Source organism: Meleagris gallopavo, chromosome 2 (genome assembly GCF_000146605.3).
Source record: "Meleagris gallopavo isolate NT-WF06-2002-E0010 breed Aviagen turkey brand Nicholas breeding stock chromosome 2, Turkey_5.1, whole genome shotgun sequence".
Classification (NCBI taxonomy): domain Eukaryota; kingdom Metazoa; phylum Chordata; class Aves; order Galliformes; family Phasianidae; genus Meleagris; species Meleagris gallopavo.
The window spans coordinates 35,009,813-35,034,180 of NC_015012.2; the positions used below are offsets into that span (position 1 = coordinate 35,009,813).

Genomic DNA, 24,368 nt, shown 5'->3' on the forward strand with positions numbered 1-24,368 from the left:
TCACCTAGCTTGAAGGCCTGAGCATTTTAAAACTGATCCACAGAAATTCCTTGTGCTATAGCACAATGCTGCCAAGTGGCAGAGGAAAGAGGTAATAGTCAAATCAAAAAGTGTCTCGCTTAATGCGTAAACAAATGAGAGGATAATTTCAGTTGAGCACTCTGAAGTGAGCTAGAATTATTACAAAAATGGATCTATAAACATAATGTTGCTGGAGTCAATGTTTACTTGAGTCAGTGTTTATTGTCCTTTGATGACTTTTCTATCAAACGTACTCTGTTTATAAGTAGCACTGAAGCGTTCAGTAAATACACTGGAATCTCATCCTGATTATCTAGTTGGATTCTTTCTGGCTCCAAAATCATTGCCAGTAATAGGCTCAGGGAGCAGAGCTTCATTAAACTTCTGTTGACAATTCATGTAGCACATTGAATCCTAGCTTCCTTTTCTACGGCTGTTTGAGGTTGACAAGCCTAAAGGGGTCAGAAGTTCATGAATCTCCTTACTTGGTGATAAGGGCTCTGAGACATAAAAGGGAATATTTTGGAACAAACACAGCTGAGAACAAGTTCTAAGTTCAGGTGGGATTCATCTTTCTTATCTTTCACTGTTTGAATCTTAGGTAACTTGATAAAGGTAATCTTCAGGCTCCCAGAGAAAGAGAAGTTAACCAGCCACAAGTCATCCTCTCAGTGCTAGACATTTCAATAAATGGATGCCAATTTGAAGACATCCATCTCTGTACTTTGATTATAGGGAAATTTAAGAGATTACATGGGATATATAACTCAACTCAAATCTGGGGAGAGAAATCTCTTCTAAGAGCCTGCTAGAGAGTGCTTCAGTGATAATTTCACCACTCAAAGGTCATGCTTCATCTAATAGTTTCAAAACATTCAACCTTTACTTGTATTGCATTCAGCCTTTACTCACATGGGAAGAATGAATCATGCATAGCAGAACCTGAAGCTTTCTATTGCATGTCAGCAAAGTATTAAGTCCCCAAACATTTTTTATTGAATAGCCAAAGGCTGTTAATTGTATTGATGGGAGAAGAGAGAAGGGTGAAAAGCTATGTACACTGATACTGCAGCTACTTTTGTTTAGTGCTAACTCCATCAGACTGTATCACCTCTATAACTAGCAAGATGAAATATACAGCCATATGCATATCTGCTTTCATTCAGCTATCAGTAAAAAGTAAAGGATAACTCCTTTTTACCTTCTCCCCTAGCTTCCTTTCATATACTCGTGGTACACACTTTTTTTTCCTTTAGGATGATTATGAAAATTCTAAAAGCTCAAGAGAAAATCATCTGAAGGGTAACACAGCTCTTCACAGAAAGAATAGCCTGTGTTTTGCCTGACAGTCTCTCCTTTTTCTGTATCCTGACAGATGAACATGATGCATCATAAAAGTTGTGAACTGAAAATGAAAACAAGAAGACAGAATTGAAGAGTCTGAATTGAAGAAAAAACAGTGATCAATACCATAGCATAATATTACAGTGTTCATAGATATAAAAACTCTTGGAACAGAAATTATTTATTACTCCAGAGCAGCATAATTTACGTATGTGAAAATAGAGCTACCTTAAAGGGGAAGACTAAAGCCAAATTATATGTCCAATTCTGCTTAAGGGAGAACATTTTTCTTCTCCAGGCCGGTTGGCCATAACTTGACAAGATTAGTGAAGACTAGCAGGTTTGTAAGGCATCAAAAGTGATACTAAATGAGATGTTTGTTATGTACTTTCTGTACATCTAAATTTCTCTTTCTTACCTCTAGCTATCTGTAGTAACTCCCTTGAAGTTTAAGAGTACTGTAGTTTCCCTGCTTAGATTATCCTCTCCCAGATAGTACAATTTATCCTTTTTTACCTCATCCCTGCTATGTCTCATTCATTACATCAGAGCCTAGACTGCCTCTAACTTTTTGTTTCTTCCTTCCGAATGCAGGATTATTACTGAAGATGTCAGCAGAGACCCCGCAAGATAAGGAAAAAGCCCAACAGAGTAGAACATCTCCAAATGGGAGAACAGTGAAAAACAGGAAGCTGTTCTCAGAAAAATGCTTTGCTCATTCAGAGAACTCTGCTGCATTATTGGTTTTGTCATAGACTTTGTTGGTTCTTGATCATTTAATCACTTGGTGCCTCTACTTCCTCCTTAAACTAGGATTATTCTTAGTAATGGTGGTTATTTATAGCAGTGCTGGAGTCTGAAAAAAGTAATGTTTTTCTGCTGCTGCAACTGAAGATTCTACATAGAGAGCTAACACCTTCCTTTCTGGTTTTCAACTGGTGCTCCCGTCTCCTTCACAAAAGAAGGATGTGAACAGAAGAGACTAGAGATATTTGAATGGCACCAAGAGCAACTTTCTGTGGATTTTTTGAGTTCCTAAATGAATTGATACAGGCTGCAAACACAAGCCTTTCAGGATCGTTGTCAGCAAACACCAACAAGACAGAGACATAATTGTATATTCACCCACAAAAAATTAGTTTGAAGATTCTGTGTCCTTTCATCACGGGAACGTAAATTTTAAATTCACCTTTTGAAAGTATTTGTACTGGATGGTTAAGGCTTACACTCCTACAAATAAGGAATAGAAACACTACCTCTAATTGTGTTATAACTTCACGGGTCTCTTGTGAATAGCAAACTGCTGATAAAAGCAGTCTTGTAAAAATATCATCAAATAATTTTGGATAACAAAGTGATCTGTAGCAAGAATATCTGCTAGTGGCTGTGTCTACAAAGCATAAAGAGAAGACCATCAGGCAAAGATTTTACAACCAATTATTCAGAAATCATCTTCTCAGGAGCTGGAGCTCAGGTGGTGCTGTGTTGAACTCAATGATCTTTATGGGTCCCTTCCAACTTGGGATATTCTGTGATTCTATGATCTTCAGAAGAAACCTAAAGAAAGCAGGGAATGGCATTCAGATCTTTTGCAGTTCACACTGCTGCCTTAGTTACAGGATGACATATCCTCCTTAGAAACTGAAAATAAAACCAGAAGAGAGGAAAAGCGCTCCCAGATCCTCTCCCACTCTTTTTCTCCAACTAACGTATGATCACGACACTGTCCTTGAAGAGAACTCAGTTGCAACACTGTGACCTAACACAGCTTTATCTTACAGAATGTTCCCCGCCTCTGTCCACACCCTCCTCCCTCAAAGTACTGGCAGAATCAAAAGGAAAAATTATATATGAAGGGGAAGAACAATGAATACTTAGTAGTACAGAACAAAAGAGATTTGCAAGGAGGGTGGGGAATCAAGGAAATTAAGAGCGGTCTGGGATAAACAGCATACGTGTGTCAAGGCAGAGAAGATCTGGTCCACAGGTGCTCCCAGCTCACTGAAGCCAGACTGATGGTCTGCAGTGAGGGCCAGCTTCCTGCAGCAGCACATCCATACTTGTTACCATTTCAGTTTTAGCTGTCAAGCATTTCAGAGGCTCCTTATCTGAGCAAAGGGGACAATAAAAGGTGCGTGCTGAAACAAGAAGTGGACTGGGACAGTCATCTTCTACTTGTGGTTTGATATCTTTGTCATCTGAGTGGGTTTTTGCCTCCTGTTATTTCACGAGATTAAGTTGATAATGCAGGTATTAATTATTGTAGGGAATACGCTGCTGACTGAGGAACTGCTCTACTGTAGGCACTTTGGAGCTGTGGCTGATTCAATGTGTGGCTGCCAACTGGTGCTCCTTGAGGGAACGTGCTTTAGCTTCATTTCCAGACTGAAGTGGACTGTTACAGGTGGCTGTATGTGATAGAACTGCTTCCAGCTTGAGCATCTGTAATGGGCCACAAGTTGTCTACTTGAAGCTGAAAATGCTGATAGAAGTGCAATTGTGGCAGTACCTAAAAAAGCCAGTAGATTGAAACAAAATTGTCACTGGCTAGTTTTGTGTGCTCTTAGACGAATTTGAAAGAGCAGTGGTGAAGTGGGACTGCTTCAGAGAGATGTTAAAACTCAGTGCATTTGCTCTGATTCTGACTTTAATACCAAAGCCAAACCATGGTAACTTCTAATCCACTGTATGTAGAAGAGCTCTTGGAAGAACAGAGGATTATCACTTTCTGCTGTTTCAAGCATGATCTGTGTGCAATCTTGGGAGTTGTGCTGGCAAAACTGTCAAAGGGTATGCAGCTCTACAACATTTGTAAAATTACAAAAAAGTTTTAAAAAATTAAAAACTGTTAAAACTCGCCATCTCTTCCCACAGCTATCCTGTTCCCCCCTCCAGGATGTACAGTACTCTGTTAGTAACCACTGTCTGTCAGTTTTCACCAAGACCTCCCAAATCACCTTTCAGCAGAATGATATTTTGGGCTTGGGAGAGTTTTCTTAGGGGTTCCTTTCCCTTCTTTTTCCTGAGCTCTTGGCTGAGCTCTGAATTTACCACAGAAGGCTTGCAATCTGCAGCTGTCACGATAACTTCTGCATTGTCTGCAAATATCCATCTCCTTCATATCTCTCTACTCAGCCAACTGCCTGCTGTGTGCACTTTATGGATATTTCTACCTTTTCATCTTGCTCTGCTGAGAAAACGTGTTTGTCCTGGCCCATGGTAACAATAGCTGTACTCAATAGCTGTATTGAAAGTCAAGTAGGGAAAGACGTTCAGTACTTCTCCGGGAAACCTGTGGCTTACCCACTTCTTGGCATTTCCGTGTCACTGGTCGCTATGAAAGGAAGAATATGCAAAGGACAGCTTTTTCATGCTAAAACCTGATGCAGATGCTGTTGCACGGTGAGCTGAAAGGGTGAGCAGAAGACAGAGCCCAACTTCAACCTGGGAGCTGCCTGGGCAAAGGGGGATCTCAGAGTGTGGCTCACACTATTTTTCAACAGCTGTGTGAGCCTAGGCTGTCATTTACATGGCCAAAAACTTGTGCGTTTGTCCTTGAGAGCATCTCACCTGTGAATCTTACAAGAGGATGTGCTCTTTCTTTGGCGTCCCTCAGCTATTATAAATTTTGTTTTTAACAATGTCCTTTTAAAGAGAGGAAAGACAATGTCATTAGCATATAGGAACCCTGCATTTGGTGCCTAGATTTTCATATATAATTTTTAATTGAGGAATTAACCAGGAATTTAGGATCTCTTCCGGCACTGGTCAGTTTATGTAAGCCTAAGGATAGGTGTAATTTACACATGCTTGGGAAACAAGTGCCCATAAGGAATCACTTTGTAACTATGAGGGAAATCAAGTAGATAAATGGATAAACTTCCTTGAATGGCCACACTCAAAAGGCTTCCCTGACCCTCTCATTAGCAGCTAATCTCCTCTATCAGGTCTGGAAAACGTTTAGAAGAGACATTACTCTTTCTCACCTTTCTAAGCACCCCTCACCTTTTTCTGCCTTTACTGCTTCTGAACTTGCCTGCTGCAGTGGGTCATTCTACTATATCTATTGGCCTGTCTTGACTGCATCTTTAGTCTCTGTTGGTCATTTTCTTTTACTGCCTTACCAGCAATTTTTCTCTAGGTACACGAGCACTTATACTCCCTTCACAAGGAGCTGAAACATCTCTTAAATGTTGAATTCCATCGCAACACCCAGATTATCAGGATATAAATATGTCCTTGGTATAAAGGGAGAAGAAAAGCACAGAAGAGCAAAGTTGCACTTCAGAAAACTCACTCACGCCTATGCTATTCTAGCATGTAGTAAGAAAAAAATGACAAAGGAAGGTTTACAGTGACTGAAACAGTCACTGTGGGAATCCATCTGGTTAACTGAAGTGGTCAGGGTTGCGTAGGCTGTGGTCATCTGACTGAGGATGGAGGGAAATGGATGATCTGAGATCCCAGAGACAGCTTTACTTTGAATCAAATCAATCTCTCCTACTCCTGAGCCTGTGAAAGCTGCTTGAGGAGACACTGTTCAGACCATTCACCCGTGATAGAAAAAGGGAGGGCAGGTGCTTAATGAGTGCTAATATATAGTGCTTTATTTCCATGGTAACATTTATACCATTAGGCAAAGTCATTTCAATGAAGAAAAATGGCTCTTCTGAAACAGAAGAGTGCATCAAAGATTCACTTTGCCTAACTATAAGCATTTATTCAAGCCACGTACTTTGGGAATTTTCTTGCCCCGAATTCCCTCAAAAGTTAAAATGAGATAGAGAGGCCACTAGAGATGATTCAGGTCAACTAAGGTGTGGTTCACACCATGAAAACTGTACAGTGGCTGTGGACAGAAGAAGTGATCTCCAACTACTACACATCAGCTGGGACCCATTCCAGGTGTGTGGATTCTATCTCCAACCTGGCATTTATCACTCATGCTTTGTAAAGTGGAGGTGTATCTTCACAGCAACAACTTAGGTGTTAGTATGAATGTGTTGCTTTTGTTTCTGAAGGAAAATGAAGATTATAATAATTCCTTTGCATTTCTCTTTAGACGTGGTCAGTGTTTAAAAAAGACAAGCCCTTGCACTTTGCCTGGGGTAGGTGCCTGGTGAAGAGTATACGAAGCTTAAAGACACCTGTAGGAAGAGGTAAGCCAGTATAATGAGAAGGTACCAATGTAGGCAGCAGTAACTAGAGAAAATAAGTAGTTCTCTGGAGTCATTTTTTTATCCTGTAATTTTTTAATTGTTATTGTTTTTGAGTTGAGGGAATTCTGTGTTGTGCGTCAAGATGGTCTGCGAGTTTTCAGGTAAATCTTATATTTTTTTCTTCAAAAGGCTTTTGGAAATGTTATTGCGTTTATATTATTTTTGCAATCACACTCTGAGAGAATGAAAAACTGAAGAGAGGGCTTTGGCTTCCTAGAGGTACTGTGCTGTCATGTCCAATACCCCTCTGAGACTTCAGGTGACTTAAATGTGTCACAGGACTCTGCCACTATTTTTGGAGGCTTGTCACTGCAGCATGGGATGGAAGCGGAGCTAAAAATGTTTGAGAAGAATATACACTGCAGTCCCTCACTGTCTGTGTTTCCAGCTTCTCATTCTTTGACTATGTTCACAATCTTCTTAAAGCTTGGGTTACTAGTTTTATGGGAACTATTGAGTCACAGCCTGAACCACTGATTGAGCACCTGAGGCTAGGACTGAGTCAGCCCTGGGAGCACAGGTGAAGGCAATTCAGCTGTGTGACCGGAAGGGGGTGGAGCCTGGCTGCACTTCTCCTAGACCCCATTCAAGGGGTGACTGCCACTAGGGAAGGATCTCTTTTTAGAGATTCGTCCTTTTGGAGTTTTCTACTGTGAGCCTAGGACGTGGGTGAGCATTTAGTTTTTTTGATTGTCTCTTTCTATCACAATAATCTTTCTAACTATAAACCTGTAGAACACCATTCTAATCATGCCACTCTTCTAACTGTACTTTTGTTAATTGTATACTGGTGTGGAACAAGCTCTCTATTAGTGATTTTGTGTAGGGATATATGGCCATGTCATTGGAGACTCACTCTGTTGAAGGACCTCTGAAGCTTAACTAGGTTGGGGTTGTTTTTTACTGGAGAATGCACTTAAATAGCTTTTTTGTCAAACACAAGATTTTTAATTTGCAGTCCTTTTCACATTCTCTAGCTTGTTCTCCTGATGTGGCTACACAACTATATTCAAATGTAGGTCTGAATAATAAAACACAAGTAGTTTGTGTAATGTATTAGTCAGATAGTACGAGGTAAGGGAACAAGAAAGAAATAGGGCTTAGAGTCCAGCCAGCTTCCATTGCTTCTGCTCCCTCATCCCCCCCCAGAGCTGAGACTTCTCTGATTTCCATACGCCCATGTGACTGAGAAAGCAGTAGTCTGCACTTACTGCTGAGCTTAAGAGCCCTCTTATACTGCACCAGGAGTGTACAGAGGGTCTGATATGCCGTTAAGAGGATATGTGTGCCAGATGCAAATCTCATCAGTAGCAGTGGGGGGGAGGGGGTCAGGGGAAGGAAATAATTCATTTTGCTTTAAGGAAATTTTCTTACTTGTGAGCTCAAAATATTGACTTCCTTTCTTCACTTTTTCCCCCCCATTCCCCTTTCTTTCTCTAGACTGTACAGCTCTACAGCAGAGTAGTTCAGTTCCCTCTTACAAGTAATGCATTCAGATTACAATTTTCCTAGAGAGGAAAGATGAAAATATACAGTGTGTCAAATCATATATTTTATCTGTCATCTAAATGGTACAATTTTGTAATATCCTTTTATATTTTAAATTGTCATGCATTTTAGATACTGTGCCACATATTTCAGACACCTGCTGTCTGTGATGCATTATGCTGGATTGACTCATGCAGTAACAACTTCTCAGTTATTTTTATCATCTTGTAAGAGGATAAGACTTACATACTTTGGCCGTTACTTTCCTTGCCTTGTGCTACCTGGTGAAAGTCATGGAAGCAGACAAATGATCTTGTCCATAACCACGTGGCTAGAAAGAAAAACGGGATGACTTGAATCAGAAAACATCTGTGTGTCTGAAACTGTGCTGGTTTGCCAAGGATCCCTCAGAACAGATCTCCTGCAGCTATTGTGCATTCTGTGCACAATAGAACAGTTACTCTCCCTTAGTCTGATTCAGTGCAATTTGCTGAGGGCTTAATTTGGTCCGTGAGCCCTTTCTATGGAAAGGGATGTGCTGGGCAGAGAGAAATGGCACCAGACAAAGAAACTATGAGACTTGGACTGAATGTGTAAACTTAGTTCACATGAGGCTAGCATGGTCTGATTTATACCTGTGGATTGCACTGAAATATGGTCATGTTGCAGTGTTGATGGTGCAGGCTGTTAAATATGGTGAACGTATACCAAAATTGATTTGCAGTATTTTAAGCCCATTCTGCAGAACTGAATGAGGTGTGACAGAGTAGAAGGCATAGGGAAACAGATGTGAAAGAAGATATAGTTGACTTACCCAATGAAAGTCTTAAAAGGGGCTGTGTTGAGCTACCATTTAATGGAAGCTTATCTCTGTTGTACTGTACGTAGGGCAGAACTCTCACACTGGGAGGGACACAGAGATGCGTAGTAGCAGTACCTATGCCTTGCAGGGCTGCACGAGTCAGAAAGTTTCTCTTGTCAGTATCTGTTTATAGCCAGACAAATGACAATGCTGGTTTGGCCTTTTGCATATTCATCAACTCTCTTGCTAACTTGAAATATTCATGTCTTTTAAGATGAATTGCCACAGGGAGATGTATAGTGCTTCAGAAAAAATAAATAGCATTTTGGCCCTTTCTCTGAGCAAATCTGAAATGCTTCTAACATTCTAAAACTCAATTTAAGTTTCCTTTGGTTTTGAAGGAAGTTTCTTCTTCTTTTCATCCAGTCTGAAATGTCAAGAAGAAAATCCAAGGTTGAGTATTTCTGATGCATGAAACTTCAAGTAGTACCCAGAATCTGCTAGAAGAACAAACTGCTGCAACTTTTCTGGCCATTCTACTTATCTCGAAAAAAAAAAAAAAGAATCTACTACCGCTTTGGGCTACTTCATAGAATCAAATTATAACACTTTGATTCTTGTCCATTTCTGATTTAAACCTGGATATAAAAATATCTGGTTCTGGTTTACTGTTTATAAAGACCATGTAACACCTTGCTGGGTAGGTTTTAGCCATGGAGATAACAAAAACTCTATATTTCCATTTTGTACTTGTCAGAGAAAAGTGATAGTGGAAGGGGATGAGTGGATTCAGTGGGCCACAGCAACATAGCCCTGGAGATTAGACACCAGTGATGCTGACAGAGCGAGCTCAGCTCAAAGGATAACAGGGTGCTATAGCTCCAGTGAATTTGTTTCCATGTCTCAGGCAAATCTTGTCCCTGCTTCAAGATGCTTTGTAGTGGAATAAACAATTTTTCTAGGAAAGAGTAAGCCACTTAGTAGCTTCATGTGAATGCGTGGCAGATGTTAATGCCCTTTTAACATGCATTCAGCTCATCTGGACTATTAGAAAATTCTTTCTTCTTGTTTCTATTGGTCATCCAGTGCACCAGGACGAGTGCTGGCTCCCATCCTCTCTTGTCCAAAATTTTGAAAAACATTTTCCTCTGATGTGAAATTTTGCAGACAGCTGCACTGCTTCTTAGTAATCTGTAAGTTCATTTTAGGGTATTATTCACCCAACCGAAAAATGAAAATTCAAATTGAAGTGTTTAGTTGATTTCTAAATATGTGCCTGGAGGAGGTTCTCCATTTAGTGGAATCTGCCAGAAAGTAAAATAACAACTTGAAGACTCCTATATAGTCTTTGTGGGCAGGTGGGTTTTAGATAGAATGAAGATTAAGCTGCAGAACCTAATGTAATGATGCTTTTTATAATATCCAAAGTAATTTTTTTCAACCAGCTCCAGAATTTTACTTTCAAGAAGAATATACCTTAGTTTAAAATTAAAATAGATTAAGTGTGTTTGGGGAATAGGTACCAGTATACATCTACTGTTCTAATGTAAAATATTTCATGCTATTTAGGCTGGCAAAATAAAGGAACATGTAAGTATTTATATTGGTTCACATATTTAAGCTATATAATGCACAGAGGAAGAAAAAAAAATTAGCTTGAAAAGGCAGATTTCTGCAATAAAAAATAAAGATAATAGCTTGTCAGTAGCCTCAGGAAAGGGTTAAGGTAGCAAAATCTGTTGGTTCTTCTTTCTCAATCCTCTTGCAGTATCAGATGTTAGGCTTTACTATCCTGCATGAAAAGGGGTGTCTCATGATCATCATTACCTCAATAAACTTCATAGTTGATGTTTGTAATACTTCAAAATAAGCATGTCACTATACTTTGTACCAGGACCGGTGTCTGAGGAGGGGGTAATGAAATAGTGTTTGTGTTATTCATCTATTGAGATCTGAGAAAGTGACGTCAAACAGAGATGAAGAGTGGAGGAAAAAGCTCTCTGCACTGTGGAGTGATAACTGATGCCAATGTGTGGAGTAACCTGTGTGCAGCTCTTTTGTCACTACTGCACTGTGAGTCCATGTACCCCAGCCTACGCTGCCTGGCTGCTGAGGGGAATGACTGTCGACAGTGATGGGCAGGGTGTGGGGAAAGGGCACCCTGTGAGGATGACTGAGATGTGTGGGGTGCGATAAGGAGCCTGTGGCTGTTTGCAGAGTCCCTGGTCTGTTTTTGTTTTTTTTTTTCTTCAAGTGACATTTTCCAATATAGTTCTGTTCTGAGATGCAGTATGATCAGATGATTTTGTTATTTTTTACAAGCATGTTTTGAAACGTATTAAATGAGTAGCTACTGGAAATTAGCTTAGTTTTGAGTTCCAACATGAGCTGAGGCAAGGTATCAATTTGATGACTGGGCTTTGCCTCTATTGATTTTATATTCCAAATATAAGTGCTGAACTTTAGGGCAAGCTATTGTTCACAGAACTGAAATTCAGTTTACATGTGAATTGACAGTGGGTACCCTTGTTCTCAAGATTATAACGAAGACCTTAGAAGCAGTCGTCCCTTAATTCTGAGCCTGAACCTGCATAGCTTTGTGTATCTGGATAATTGGGCTTACGGGCTTGGATCTGTGACAGCTTATTGCTTATATGGGTTGTAACTAGAAAAAAAGAAAATATTGCAGTTCTGAAGTAATGGACTCACTTCTGCTTTCAAGGTTTTGAAAATATTTAAGTAGTATCTTCTCACCTAGGTAACAAAATGAAGCATTTAGGCCTTCTAATATTCGAAGGGGGAACATGTACACCTTTCAGAGGCAGTGTAACACACTTAACTCTAATATTATGATGAAAGGAAACAAATGCTTCAGGTTTTTCGCCTAACTATTCTGGTGAGGGAAGTGATTAGCAGGGATGGAGAGCACAGTCCATGGGTAGCTTATCTGAAAAGGGTTGGCCTAAAGCCAAAACTGCCCATCACCTTCTGGAGGAGGTAACACTTTGCTAGGTTTGGTCTTCTGCTCATTAACCCTAATTTAATTCAGGCTTGCTATAAGATGCCCTTATCTGGCCCAGAATGATCTCTCTGTACTGATACTATTGTTGCTCAAATTCACCTTTGGTTGCCAAATTTCAGCTAGCACCCACTCTCTTTCACTCAGCTGTGACTAATTTCTTGCTTGGGCTTGAGACTAAGATGTCCCACCACAAAGATTCTCCAATGGCACCCCTAAGCTCACTTTTTCACTCAGTCCTAACCTTAATTTCTGGATCTCACTGGGATTACATCCCCTTCTGTGGCCCATATGACGAAGTTTCTTTCATTAGAGGTCTCTTTTGTTGCTGTAACTTTTCTGTAGTTGCCCACTCAGTTAACTGAACATGAAATAATGTTGAAATTCTGTGTTTAAAATAACTATCCTCGTGGGCTTTTCCTGTCCCTTGGTTTGGTGAGGCAAAACTCATCTGAAATCCAGTTTGCTTCACTGACATGAGAAGCCCAGTCTGCTAACTCAGAGTGGAGAACTGCTGTGCAGTGAGGAGTTCTGAATATGAATCAGAAAATGTCATTTGGCTTTGTTGCATAGTATTGGCCAATTTCTGTTTGCCTGAGAAACTGAGGAAGAAGGCAGCTGTGTTTTGCCTTTATGCCTTACCCATTTTTCTCAAAAGCAAGGAACAAGCTGTGTGCTCTGCAGGAATTTCACTGCATGAATTCAACCTCCATCTGTTCAGTGATACCAGCTCTCTAAGGCTTCTGCTGTGGAAGCATAAGAAAAGCTGACTCTGAAACGTCATTTTGGTCACTCATTTGAGTAAGTGCCACCCATACAAGCAAAAGCGATAATGCTAGTCCCTAATTCTTTAAGAAGTATCTCTCTGTGAATTAAAAAAAGCAAAAGTTGACCATTAAAAATCTGGAGATTAATCACTTCAGCGTTCCTATAGACTGTTGTTTACTGGTTCATTCTTTCAACACCCCTAGTTTCAACTTTTGCCGCTTGTCAGCAAACATGCCCAGCAACAGCACTCAAAATAAATTTACAGCCATACTTCTCACATGGCTGTCTGTCACCTTGGAAGATAGCTTGCAGGGCCTAGATTCCTTTGGCACTTTGTCCTGATCAGCTCTTGTTACAGTAAGCATTAAATGATGTCAGACCAGCAAATTTCCCGATTTGCACAAATTCTAGAAATATTTGAAAAAGATTGTTTTATCAGCTTTTTCTGCTGCAATTGATGTGACAATGTCATGTTGTATTTAAAAAAAAAAAAAGGCAGCCTAAGAAGTCTTACTAACAAAACCTGAAAACACTAGTTTCCAAACAGCAATTAAGAAGGAACAAAAAAATCAAGAGCTGGTGGTTTCTCAGCTGACAAATGCTATCCAAGGGCTATTGACTATCTGATTAGAATGAAATGGAGCTGAAATGCAATTGATTCAGGAATAAACAATGCATCTACTTAGGGTGATGGCCACAGAAAGCATAAGTGGTGAATCAGTCCCGAGTCAATCTGTCAGGCGTTTCTACAGCAGTTGCTCATATATATTCAGTATCTTCTCTCAGAATACATCTTCTCAGTTCTGTACAAAAAAGTAGCTTCCTATTCAATCTTTCTGAAATTGAAAAAGGTCTTGTATATATGGTAGAAAATCATTTTATATCAGCAAGTGCCCTGCTTAGGGAAAACAGCATTAGTCTTAAAGCTAATTTGCTCATTTTCTCTTTACTTCTTGTACTACTGGCTGAGGTGGTATTTTTTGTTCCTGGAATGTTTGGTTTACTTACACTCCCATAATATTCCTGTCTTCCTTGTAAAGATTCTGAAAGAATGAAGTGAATTTAAAGGTCCACGCAGGATGATTTTCTTTGCCACTCGTACTTTTTTTTTTGTAAGACAATTTTTCTTGGACTATCAGCATAAGAGAGCAGCATTCTTTTCCCTGCCTCTTATCTCTAAGAATGTGGCTTCACACAACATGTAAGAAGATGGTGTAGATGTATTACGCTTTGTTTAGTAGCAACAGATGAAACTGCCTATTTGATCTGTTTTCCTATTCCTAATATTTTTCCTGGTCTCCTCTTCATATGCATTAAATATCTCAAGCTACAGTTGGATAGTTAAGTATGATGAACATCTCTTGGTGAGATATTTCTTTGATTTACATGGCTACTTGTATACTTATTTTTAAATTGATGGATATTGTCATCTACTGACCCAGAAGCTCCCAGGCTTAGTTTATGCTAATGACTGATAAGTTTTGCAATTCATTAAGAACTAAGAACATTCTGCATTTTGTGAAGAGTTCTGTTAGCAATCTGTATTAATATCAACCCAGCCTATATTCTTTTGAAAGAATGGGGAAAAGATCTTGAGCATAATTCTTCCAGCAGTTTAAAGAGGACTTTGCATTACCCTTGTTAGCAATTTCTTCTAGGAAAACCAAGAGAGTACAAAAATCCCAAAATGAAAGCAATAAAAAAGTTGCTTTTTACCTTGTATACTTTGACCTGCTTATGGGTTGTGTGAGATATAGGAATTTTAATAACAATAGCAAAATATAGATTTATCCATTGGGGAGAAAAAAAAAAAGTGGAGTGTTGATAACTGACTTCAGAAAAATGAGTCATAATAGCCAACAGTTTTCTGGTTGGTAACAGAGCAAATATATCTACTGTAGCTAGCATAATCCTAAACAGAAGTAAGAACTTGGTATTACTAACTTTTGTGATATTAAGGAGGTCAAGATAAGTTTAGGGGGTGATCTGTGCAGTAGAGGATTATTTTAATCTAACATAGGGATGCATACAAACACCTACAGCCAAAACAAATCAAATTCAAACAAAAGATAGAGCTTTGTAGGATTTTTATTTCTTTTTTTTTGCTGAGTTCCATTATCCACAAAAAACTTACACGGTTCTTGATCTAAGTAGTATTGCATAAATTCTTTACATGAAAAGCTTTCCAAAATATATGTAATTCAACCACCTGCCCTAAAACTGGATAAAATTTTAAAGCTTGTTTAAGTCAGACTCCAGATTCATAAGGTGGCTTTCAGCTTCTAAGTTTGGGCTTGTTACAGTCGGGAAGATTAGCATTGTAGAAGGGCAATGCAGGAGTAGAATGGTAAAGGAACAAACAGTAACAGAATGCTCACTTGTCTCCAAGGATCTAGGCTCATGGAGGAAAAACTCCACAGGGGAGAGATCTCCTAACTAGAGATCCTTCCCCAGTGGCAGTCAGCCTTTAAATGAGGTCTAAGAGAGGTGCAGCTAGGCTCCACCCCTTCTGGTCACACAGCTGAATTGCCTTCACCTGTGCTCCCATGGCTGAACTGATCCTTTCCCCAGGTGCTCAATCAGTGGTTCAGGCTGTGACTCAACAGATCCCATACAGGGCTATGAAACTGCAGCCACAGACACTGTGTAGATTGACTTCATTTAGTTTGAAGAGTTCCCAGTGCCTTTTCAGGTCAGAGGTGGTCATGTGAGATGGGGTTCATCATGCTTTGCTGTACTTCTATTTTGTTGAGTTTGTTTTGTGAACAGGAATTACTGCATGGAATTTAATTATTGGATTTTGGTTCAGCAATAAATATTTGCTAGTAGGCTCATTGCATGTGACATACAAATACATTAAAGGATTTTAACAAAGAGGTTGTTAAAGTGGGTGTTAAATGGACTTTGGGCCACTTCTGTTTATGGGGAAGAGACTGTGTTCTCATAAATAAAAATAACTTATGTTTAACAAGAAAAACTTCTGGTACCAGGCTACCAAGACAGTCATCTTAAGTATTATTCCTTCTGAATGATTTTACTGGATGCAAAATGAAAGAAAAAGGAGACTTTCCAAATCAAGAGGGAAAAGAATAACTTTCAAATTCAAAATGTTCTAATGTTTCTGTTCTGTTTGCATTTCATTTATGCTTGATAATGTCAGAAAGGGTTTCTATAACATGGTTGCTATGGTAAAAACAGGCCTGTGTCCTATCACAGAATCTTTGAACCATAATTAACTGTTTAATGTTTTTGGTGCAGAGGAAGAGCTGAATAGTGTGTTAACACCTTCAGCACTTGCAGCCCTTCATAGTAATGGTGTTAGGCAGAGATTTTTTCCATTAATTAGGAAGTTTTCGTGCTGCTCCTTAGTAGTCAGGTGGATACTGATAATGCTTTTCAGGCTGTCTTGGTGAACTTAAGTTCATATGCTTGATGGCCAGAAAGAGATTTGTCTGGTAGATTTAACAGCTGAAATGAAGAAAGAAGAGGTAATTAATGCTTGAATTATGTATTTTCTTCAGAAAGAGATCCAAATGTATTTTTAAAACTATAAATGTTAGAGAATTCAATGGAAACAAGCAAAAAGAAAACAGATACTTTGTTTATTTTAGCACAAGGGTTAAATAAAGACAGAGTGTGTGTTAGTACAATTTCTGCTGGTTGGTCTTTTCAGGCCTCTGCTGCCTAGATTTGCTGTGAGTTCTTCTCTCCATCCTTTCTGGCTGCTTTTCCATATGCAAACCTGCATGGGATAACTCTGCAATGAGAGCAGTTTGGGAATTTGTTGCAGTGGATGGCTTTCTACTATGCAAAAAGAGACGGTCTCTGCCCTTGGATGCGTATACATCAGGGACAGTAATCAATCTTAGTGAACAAAATAAATCACTGGTGTCAGCTGCAATGCCAGGATGCTGACAGCTGATTTTGTTGGTGGTGTTTTGTTGTTGTGTTTGGTTGTTGGTTTTTTTTAGTATATGTATTTAATTTATTTAAGAAAAACAGACTAATAATCTAAGGAGAATAATTTATGCCAGGCTTCCAGGTGGTGTAGATCAGAATATCACCACTAATTGTAATGAAGTGATGTGAATTTCAGTTAGCTGAAGAATTTACCTCTCTCCTGTTTGAGGAGGTAATGTTTTCTGAAAATAAAAGATTAAATTCTCCTGAAAGTACTTCATTTAACTTTAGTGCAAATTTGCAGGAAGAACGTTCTGGGTACCCATGAATGACTGGAATTTTACCTGAATTTAATATCAGAGAACTAAATAACTGATTCTCTGAGCTTATACCCAAATTTATTTGTTTGAGGTATGTATTATTGTCTTACACATTTATGTACCTCTAAACAGAACACTGATCTTCTTGAATTGGGTAAAAATTACATCATCCACAAATAACATCTTGTTTCACGTTCCATCCTTTGAAATTATTTTTTATTGTTGTAGTCTCTAAAACAGGTCTTTGAATTTCTTCTCTGATTATAGATTTTTATCTCTGTATTATTCCACCAGCTTTATTGCTTTTTTGCACAACTTTATTCTACTCTTATTCATGGAACTTTGCTTCAAGTACGTTGAATGAACTCCACTCTAGATGTTTACTTCTGCATTTGATTAGAAATTAATGCTGCGCAAGTTTTTTTTTCCACTGCTTACCTGAAAACTGTCTTCAATAGTCTGCATCTGAAGGATCAGCTGAAATTAGGCTGTATTTGCCAAAGAATGAAGAGCTACATCAGGAAGAAAGGGAAACGAGGAGCATAATACAAATCCTATAAGGAAAGGGGGGACATAGAGCAGAGAAGGGCAACATGATCACCAAACACAGGTGTAGTGTGGTAGGACAAGAATTTTGTTTGAGTACTTTTTCTTCTGAATAGACACTTGAAAAGAGTTGTCTGGCCTGTTGTGGTCCCAGGATCCACTTGCCTGGAGGGCTGTATTGATGGTTTCACGTGGGGGCAAACCAAAAGGCAGAAGAATACTATCTTCTGACCACTATTAGCTACTGGATAGTAAAACGTGCTCCAAGAGTGATGAGACTGTGACTTTGACAGCCAGCTTAGGATGTTTGTGTCTAAGAGTGAAGGAAACATGCTGGAAATTCTTAACATATGTATTTAAAAGTATTCCATGGCACTCTTTGTATAGCGAGAAGTGCTTAAGTGCTAAACTTGAGGATTGTCCAGACTGTTTCACTGCCCTGGCAGTTTTGGCTGGTGCCAACTTGCAGTCTCTAAGATAACACCCAGTTAGGATTTTTGGAGATGGACACTGACAAATGGTGTTTCAGTAATATGGGCACAACACTGACATATTTGGATCCTTCCACCTTTCCACGGTTCTCCAGAAGGCTCACTGCCTTCGAACTTCTGCATATTCCTTTGTGCCACCACCTGGCATGTAAAATGTATCCCCCGGTTTTCTGATACAAGAAATTTTCTTGAACTGTTTTCTGGTAAGTTGTAACACAGATTTTTCTGCATTTGAAATGCTTTGAACTAAAATAAAAGGAAACAGAATAGTAATTGTATTAGCGCCACGCAGCACTGGGTATAAGTGTCCCAAGGTCAAGTGCCATGAAGTGTGGACACATGCACACAGCTGCTCTATGCTATTTGGCCTCAGGACAAAAAGCAGAGTTCTTGGTTTTTATTCATAGACATAACTAGTGTCTTTAGTTCTGGGCCAAACTTTGGAAATATAAGAGGAGGATTAACTTCCTATTCTTTTGATAGTAATGTATGAGGACTAGATCATACTGATATTTTTTCTATTATTTCTGCCTCTGTACACACGTGCTTATGTACATGTGTCCATGTTATTGCCAGCTACGCACAGCTCCAGTCAGATGTACTTTGAGTCCAAGCTCGGCAGTAAGGCAGGAGCCTGCCAAAAAGCCTGTAGTAATAAATGTCAGCTGATGATTGCGAACATCTCTCTTGCAGTACTCCTAGAAGACTGAGGCTGATCTAGCAATGTAGAAAGCAAAGATCCAGAGGAAAAATTAAAGGAAGGAAATGCAGGAGGGGGGAAAAAAAATTAATTCCTTCACTTGGTGGAGAAAAAGAGGCCTTGATTTTTTTTTTTTCCATCTGAAGCAGAGTGTATGTCCTTTGTACACTTGCACAATATGCATAGTTATGCAAGAGAATAAAAGATTCTGAGAGGAAAATGGTTTCTGGATGAATATAAAGAAACCTAAGCTGAGGAAATAACAGTTGCACCATCGCGCTTCATGCTGCTGACCATTCACTCTGGTAAGGGAGTTTTTAGCTCACACTGGTGAATGAACAGAAAGACAGTCTCATTAGGCTTGGACCTACAGAACAGTTAAAGAACATCATTAAATCACTGAGGAGGGAAGAAAGAACTTTAGAACAAAGGCCTGAGAGCAGATGGGGATTTCATAAAGAAAAGACAAAGAAAACATGAGGAAAATTTGCTTGATACTTCAATACCAGTGCAGCATTGCAGAGGAAAACTAAATAAGAGCTGAGAAATTGTTGGCCACAAGATTGCAAACAGTTACAGTTTTGTAGATCTCAGCTGGGTGAGAATCTCCTGGCATACACCCTACTTCTCTTTTCAACCTACTTACGGATTTTTCCAGAGGCAGCCCCATAGGGAAATTAGGATGATGTTAATGAGGTGTGAAGCTCACTGAAGGGCCCAATACATGAGGCAGTATCAAGCAAAAAGCTTAATCCAAAGGCACGAAATCTGATGGAGGCACTAAGACTAAATTCAGAGGGCCGTTGGTTGATTCCTCAACATCCAGCGCAGCATAGTAAGCAGTTGCTGTGCTACTGGATGAGTTTCAAGTATAGTACAGATTTTGGTTAAGGGAACATCTTGCTTTTCTTGCCAGAAAGGTTCCCTTCAACTTGCAGTTTGTGTTGATTTGCAGCAAAACACTATCCGCTGCCCAGAGCAGTACTGTGGCTGGAGGCTTCTCTCATCCCAGTTTGAGGAAGTGGAGTTGCTCAGTTGTACCTTACAGTCCCCTTAGTGCTGGCTGGCAAAGGATTGGCTTCTGCACCTCATAGAGATACAGTTCACCACTAACTTATGAATAAACTGATGTGCAGTTGTGAGGTCTGTTTTTACTTATAGCAGGCAGCAACAGATTTACTGCTGTGTTGAAATACATGTTAAAATACATATGAAGGAAATGAAATGAGCTCTTCTCCCTATGCTGTGGAAGCCTTTCTAGAAAGGCTTAAAATATTTCATGACAAATGTAGCCTGACGTGAGGTGTGATTCACAGTGAGGATTAAATAACTTACTTTTATGTTCAGTAATAATAATATTAATAAAAAGGCTTGTTCTAATCTGTTATTCCTAGGTATAGAGCACAGCTGCACTTCTAGATCTCCTGCAAATGACTCTTTGCCTTAAATAAACTCTCCACTTGCCCTGTTGCTTTGTCTGTCTGTTAAACTAGGCTTTAATGATCACATCCAGATCACACTGCACAGGATTAGAATGGATGACCCTTGCTGCCACCACTAGTAACCATTTTTTTTTCTTTTCTAGGATTCCTTCTTCTCTATTATACTTGTCAAGCGAGATATTAAGTTTGCTGCTTAGCCAGGAATCCACCTCCACATGTGCTGACCAAGCAGCTGTCTAGCTTAGGGGGATGAAGCAGTTTTTGTTTGTTTCCTTCAGTTCTGAGATTTACTGTCCAGGGACAGGCAGCAACCAGCATTCGTCCCACTGGTATAGACCATGCTTAAAAACAGGCTTTGGAAGTATCCCCAGTCTCTGAATGAAAAGGTAGGGTAAGACTCTGACAAAATAGAAATAAAGGGAGAAGGGAAATGAGCCAGCCTGGGGATTCTCCAGAGCAGCTGCTTCACCACTGGATTATTAACAGAAATCCCTCGAGCATTTTTTTTTCAGGTCAGGAGGGCTTTTTTTGCTTCCAAACACTGAGAAAGAGCCTATGAAGCAAAGAAACAAAAGCCTGCTGCTCAGATCATTACAAGCAGTTAAATGAATTATGACCACTTCTGCTGGCAAACCTCTTTCCCACAGACCATTGTGGTGGTGGTGTCTGCCTCTGAAGGAATGATCCGTTTGCAAACAAGGGCTAATTTTCTCTGGTGCAGTTGGAGGATGTTAAAACTGCACTGCTGATAATAGGGTTTGAGTGCAACAGGAGAGGCAAGATGTCAATAGCATTACAATAATGGTGAGGCACTGTAGCAAGCAAGGCTCTTTGTCTAACAAAGTGTAGTTTCCTACAAGAAGTTGGAGGCTCTGAAATCAGCGCGGTATGAGATTGCCTCTGCTGTCAATTTATTAACTCCAGTAGCTTGCTGGAGACCTTAAGTGTTCCTTGCTAAACAGAATTTACACTTTAATGTATATTACTGAAATATATAACTTACATTTAGACAGCATTTTTTCATCTTGAAAGGACCCTAAGCTCTTTGCTGATTGTGCATAATGGAATCGCTCAGCCACCAATGACATATAGCCATCTCTGGGGCATAATGAAGCAAGAAAACTTGCAGAGAGGAAAAAAATATCTTCTGTTGCAAGTGCATGGGAATTAAGGGAGCTAGAAGGTAATTACCCAAACAGAAGATGTTTGCACACAGAGCTGCTTTAACTATTTGGGAAAATTTTGTTGTTTCTCTGGCACAAAAGGAGCAGAGAGCAGCTCTTAAGCTAATGGTGTTGGGAGCTGGTAGCCCATGGGAGATACTTCCTTCTCCAGCTCGATTTGGCAGACAGCATGTTTTTAAACAGGAGGAAAACAGTGGCAAATGCACCACTGTAATCCTCATCTGGTAGGAGGTTTCACCTCGGTAATCCTCCAGACCAAAGCCTGCAATCCCTCTGAGGTTTGTTGACGCGAGAGCAGCAGTCAGCCAAAATGCCTGTCAGTAGGAAGGAGGAAGAGAGCAAAACCTTTCCTCAGTGCAGGCAGGTAGGTTTCTGCAGCAAGGCAATGACCTCATCCAGGGAATTCTCTGCTGCCTGTGGAGATAGATGTGACTGCTTTTGACCCCCTCATGCAGCCCAAAAGTCAGAGAAAATGGCCTCTGGAGGGTCCCTGTGGCCTCCAGCTCAGGACTGAAGCATGTTATGCAGCAGAGTGCTTTGCCATCTGCTGTGCTAAATTCAGCCCCTTAAAATGAGTTTGGTAATGCAAGAGGTGACCTTAAATGTGCAAGGGCAAGACTAAGCAGGGCTGCCATCTATGAGGTTCTGAACCCTGGACATGATGTTCAAGGTGGACCATATTATACATATATGTATTCTTGACATAAGGTGTAGTTTACAATGACAATTAGATTGTGTTGGGCATAATTGATGCTCCTCTGCAGCTCTCCTATTCTTACAGCTTAAACATCACCAGCCTTACTGTGTTACACGTTTCTGAAATGAAAAACTGAGAGGGCAGAGAGCTGGGACAGGGGTTTGTCCTCTTGTTTGAAGTATGTTGTCCTCAGGTTTGAGAGACAGACAATGTCAGTCTAATATTAATCTTTGGCAGTAGAATTTGTAGATTTTGAGGAAAATAGAAGCAGTTTAAAAGAACAGGATTTCTATTATTTTAGGTCTTCACAGGTGCTACAGAATCAAATGTCATCAAATATTTTTTTAATGGTAATGTGATATTTTTTCCTGTCAATTGTACTCATTTTACAACTAAATTTTTCCTGCTTCCTTTACATAGATTTTGATATGTCAAAAGAAACACATACTACTTCTTTCTGAGGAAATCAAAATGTTTGATTTTTGTTTTGACAGCTTAAAAATTAAATTTTCTGGCATTTGCATTAAGAACTGTATTAACATCCTCCTCTGTGTTTTAACTGGAGTACTTAAATCTCTGAAACAAATAAATAAAAACGTTGATTTGGTTCAACCTAAAATGAGATTTTTAAAGCAGCTTTTCAGTAGAAAAATAGTTATGTTTCTCTGAAAGAAATTCTTGACATTTTGAGACTTACATAAAACAGTATAAAACAGGTATCCGCACATCCATAGTCAGAAACCAAAATTGTGACTTGATAGCACATACATCTGCACAGTATGTCTGTGATAGACTTGAGAAGTCAATGAGTCTGGTTGAATGGACATCTGTACTATGAAGCCTCATTTTACATGGAATAAAAATCAGTGAGTGGAAGAAAATTTCACATCTCTCCTTCCTCCCTGCTTGCTTCTCATACAAAACACCTGTTGACTGTACTTCATTGGGAAGGGCAATCTCATGATTGACAGAAAGCTGCTAATTACCATTTTTCTTCCAGAAATGCAACGTGCTGAAATAAGATGAGAAAGACTTTATTCTGGCTAAAAGTGTAAATTATTTATCACTTAATCACTGCAGATTTTGTCTTCAATGTTTTGTTTTGCTGTGGTTACTTGCCATATTTTGATTTTATCTCTTGCTGCTGCTAGCATTCTCTAACAACATCTTCAACCACTGACAGCACTTGTTTCAGGAGCAGGATGCTTTGAAATCTGTTGAACTACAGGTGCAACATGTAGTTTGGGGGTACACAGCTCCTAAATGTGGAAAGAATGTGAATTTATGCTTATGTCTCATTGTTATTCTAGATGTAGAATTAAATATGTCCCCTGAGATTACATCGATTCTGCTTTGCCCCTGGGTGGAAGTGGAACAGGACCACACATATTGGTCCATTCTGGTTTTAAGGATACACAGAATGAGACTTTTATCCCTTCTCCCCAAGAAGTTTTAAGGAACTTCTTGTGTGGCAGGAGATCTTAGGTCCTGTAGGTGAATTATGATCACCACTGATTGTAGGAGTTATTGCCGGTTACCACCGTGAAACATGCACAGAAGTTCAAGTTGAGAGTTGATTTCCCTTTTTTTCGTTCCTGTACATTCAAAGCACTTGCAGCAATTCCTGCCTCTTTCAGCACTTCACAGAAACACTTCCTTTTCCCATTTCCCACTGCCCTCCATCATTGCACATCAATGCTATGTGCTGAAGCACCAACAGAGTGGGTCCCCAAAGCAGTACTGGGGGAGAGGAAAAGACCATTTACAACCATTGCCAATCCTCTAAGTTGCTTTTATCACTGCAGCTAATAAAATGTTATCATGGGCAAAAGGAAGTATAACAAGGCACCAGGCCTGTACACTAACTCTATTTTCAGATCTTTATTTCTTTCGTATTCTTCTAAATGCCTTGAAAAGGGGAACTGAGCAGCTTTTTGTATGAGCAGCTAAACCAAGTGTTCTGAGATTCCTGCTTGTGCAGCTGCATGGAAATTACTGAACATCATTTTTTCTATTCTCTGCAGGTCAGACAATCTCCATATTGGCTGAGTTTTGGGCATTTCACAGTGTCAGAATTCTGGCTCAAGCTAAGGTAATAATGCTATTTGGATATGAGGTCCAATGTAAGGTTGTAACTTCGCATTACTTTCTGGATATGTGGAAAGCACAATTAAGTTCTGATACAGTACTCAGACACTTGCCACAGTTTCAGGCATTTCAGCTGTTTTTTCTATCTGTGCACTAAATGAATGGGTCATCTACTGAGATTCTTGTGTGAATACCATAGAATGGTTTAGGTTGGAAGGGGCATTAAAGCTCATACAGTTCCAACACCTTTGTTGTGGGGAGGGTTGATACCCACTAGCTCAGGCTGCTCAGAGCCTCTTCCAACCTGGCTTTGAGCACTTCCAGAGTCAGGGCACCCAC

At 39.6% G+C, this 24,368-nt stretch overlaps 1 long non-coding RNA gene across 1 annotated transcript in view; it reads left to right on the forward strand.

Annotated features, from left to right (window-relative positions):
* Positions 1-7,168: 7,168 nt before the first annotated feature.
* The window catches only part of LOC104909655, a 30,515-nt gene continuing 13,315 nt past the window's right edge, over positions 7,169-24,368 (forward strand). The window contains exons 1-2 of the long non-coding RNA XR_004158863.1: positions 7,169-7,253; positions 23,966-24,033. This is a non-coding gene — a long non-coding RNA (uncharacterized LOC104909655). The remainder of the gene's footprint in view (positions 7,254-23,965; positions 24,034-24,368) is intronic.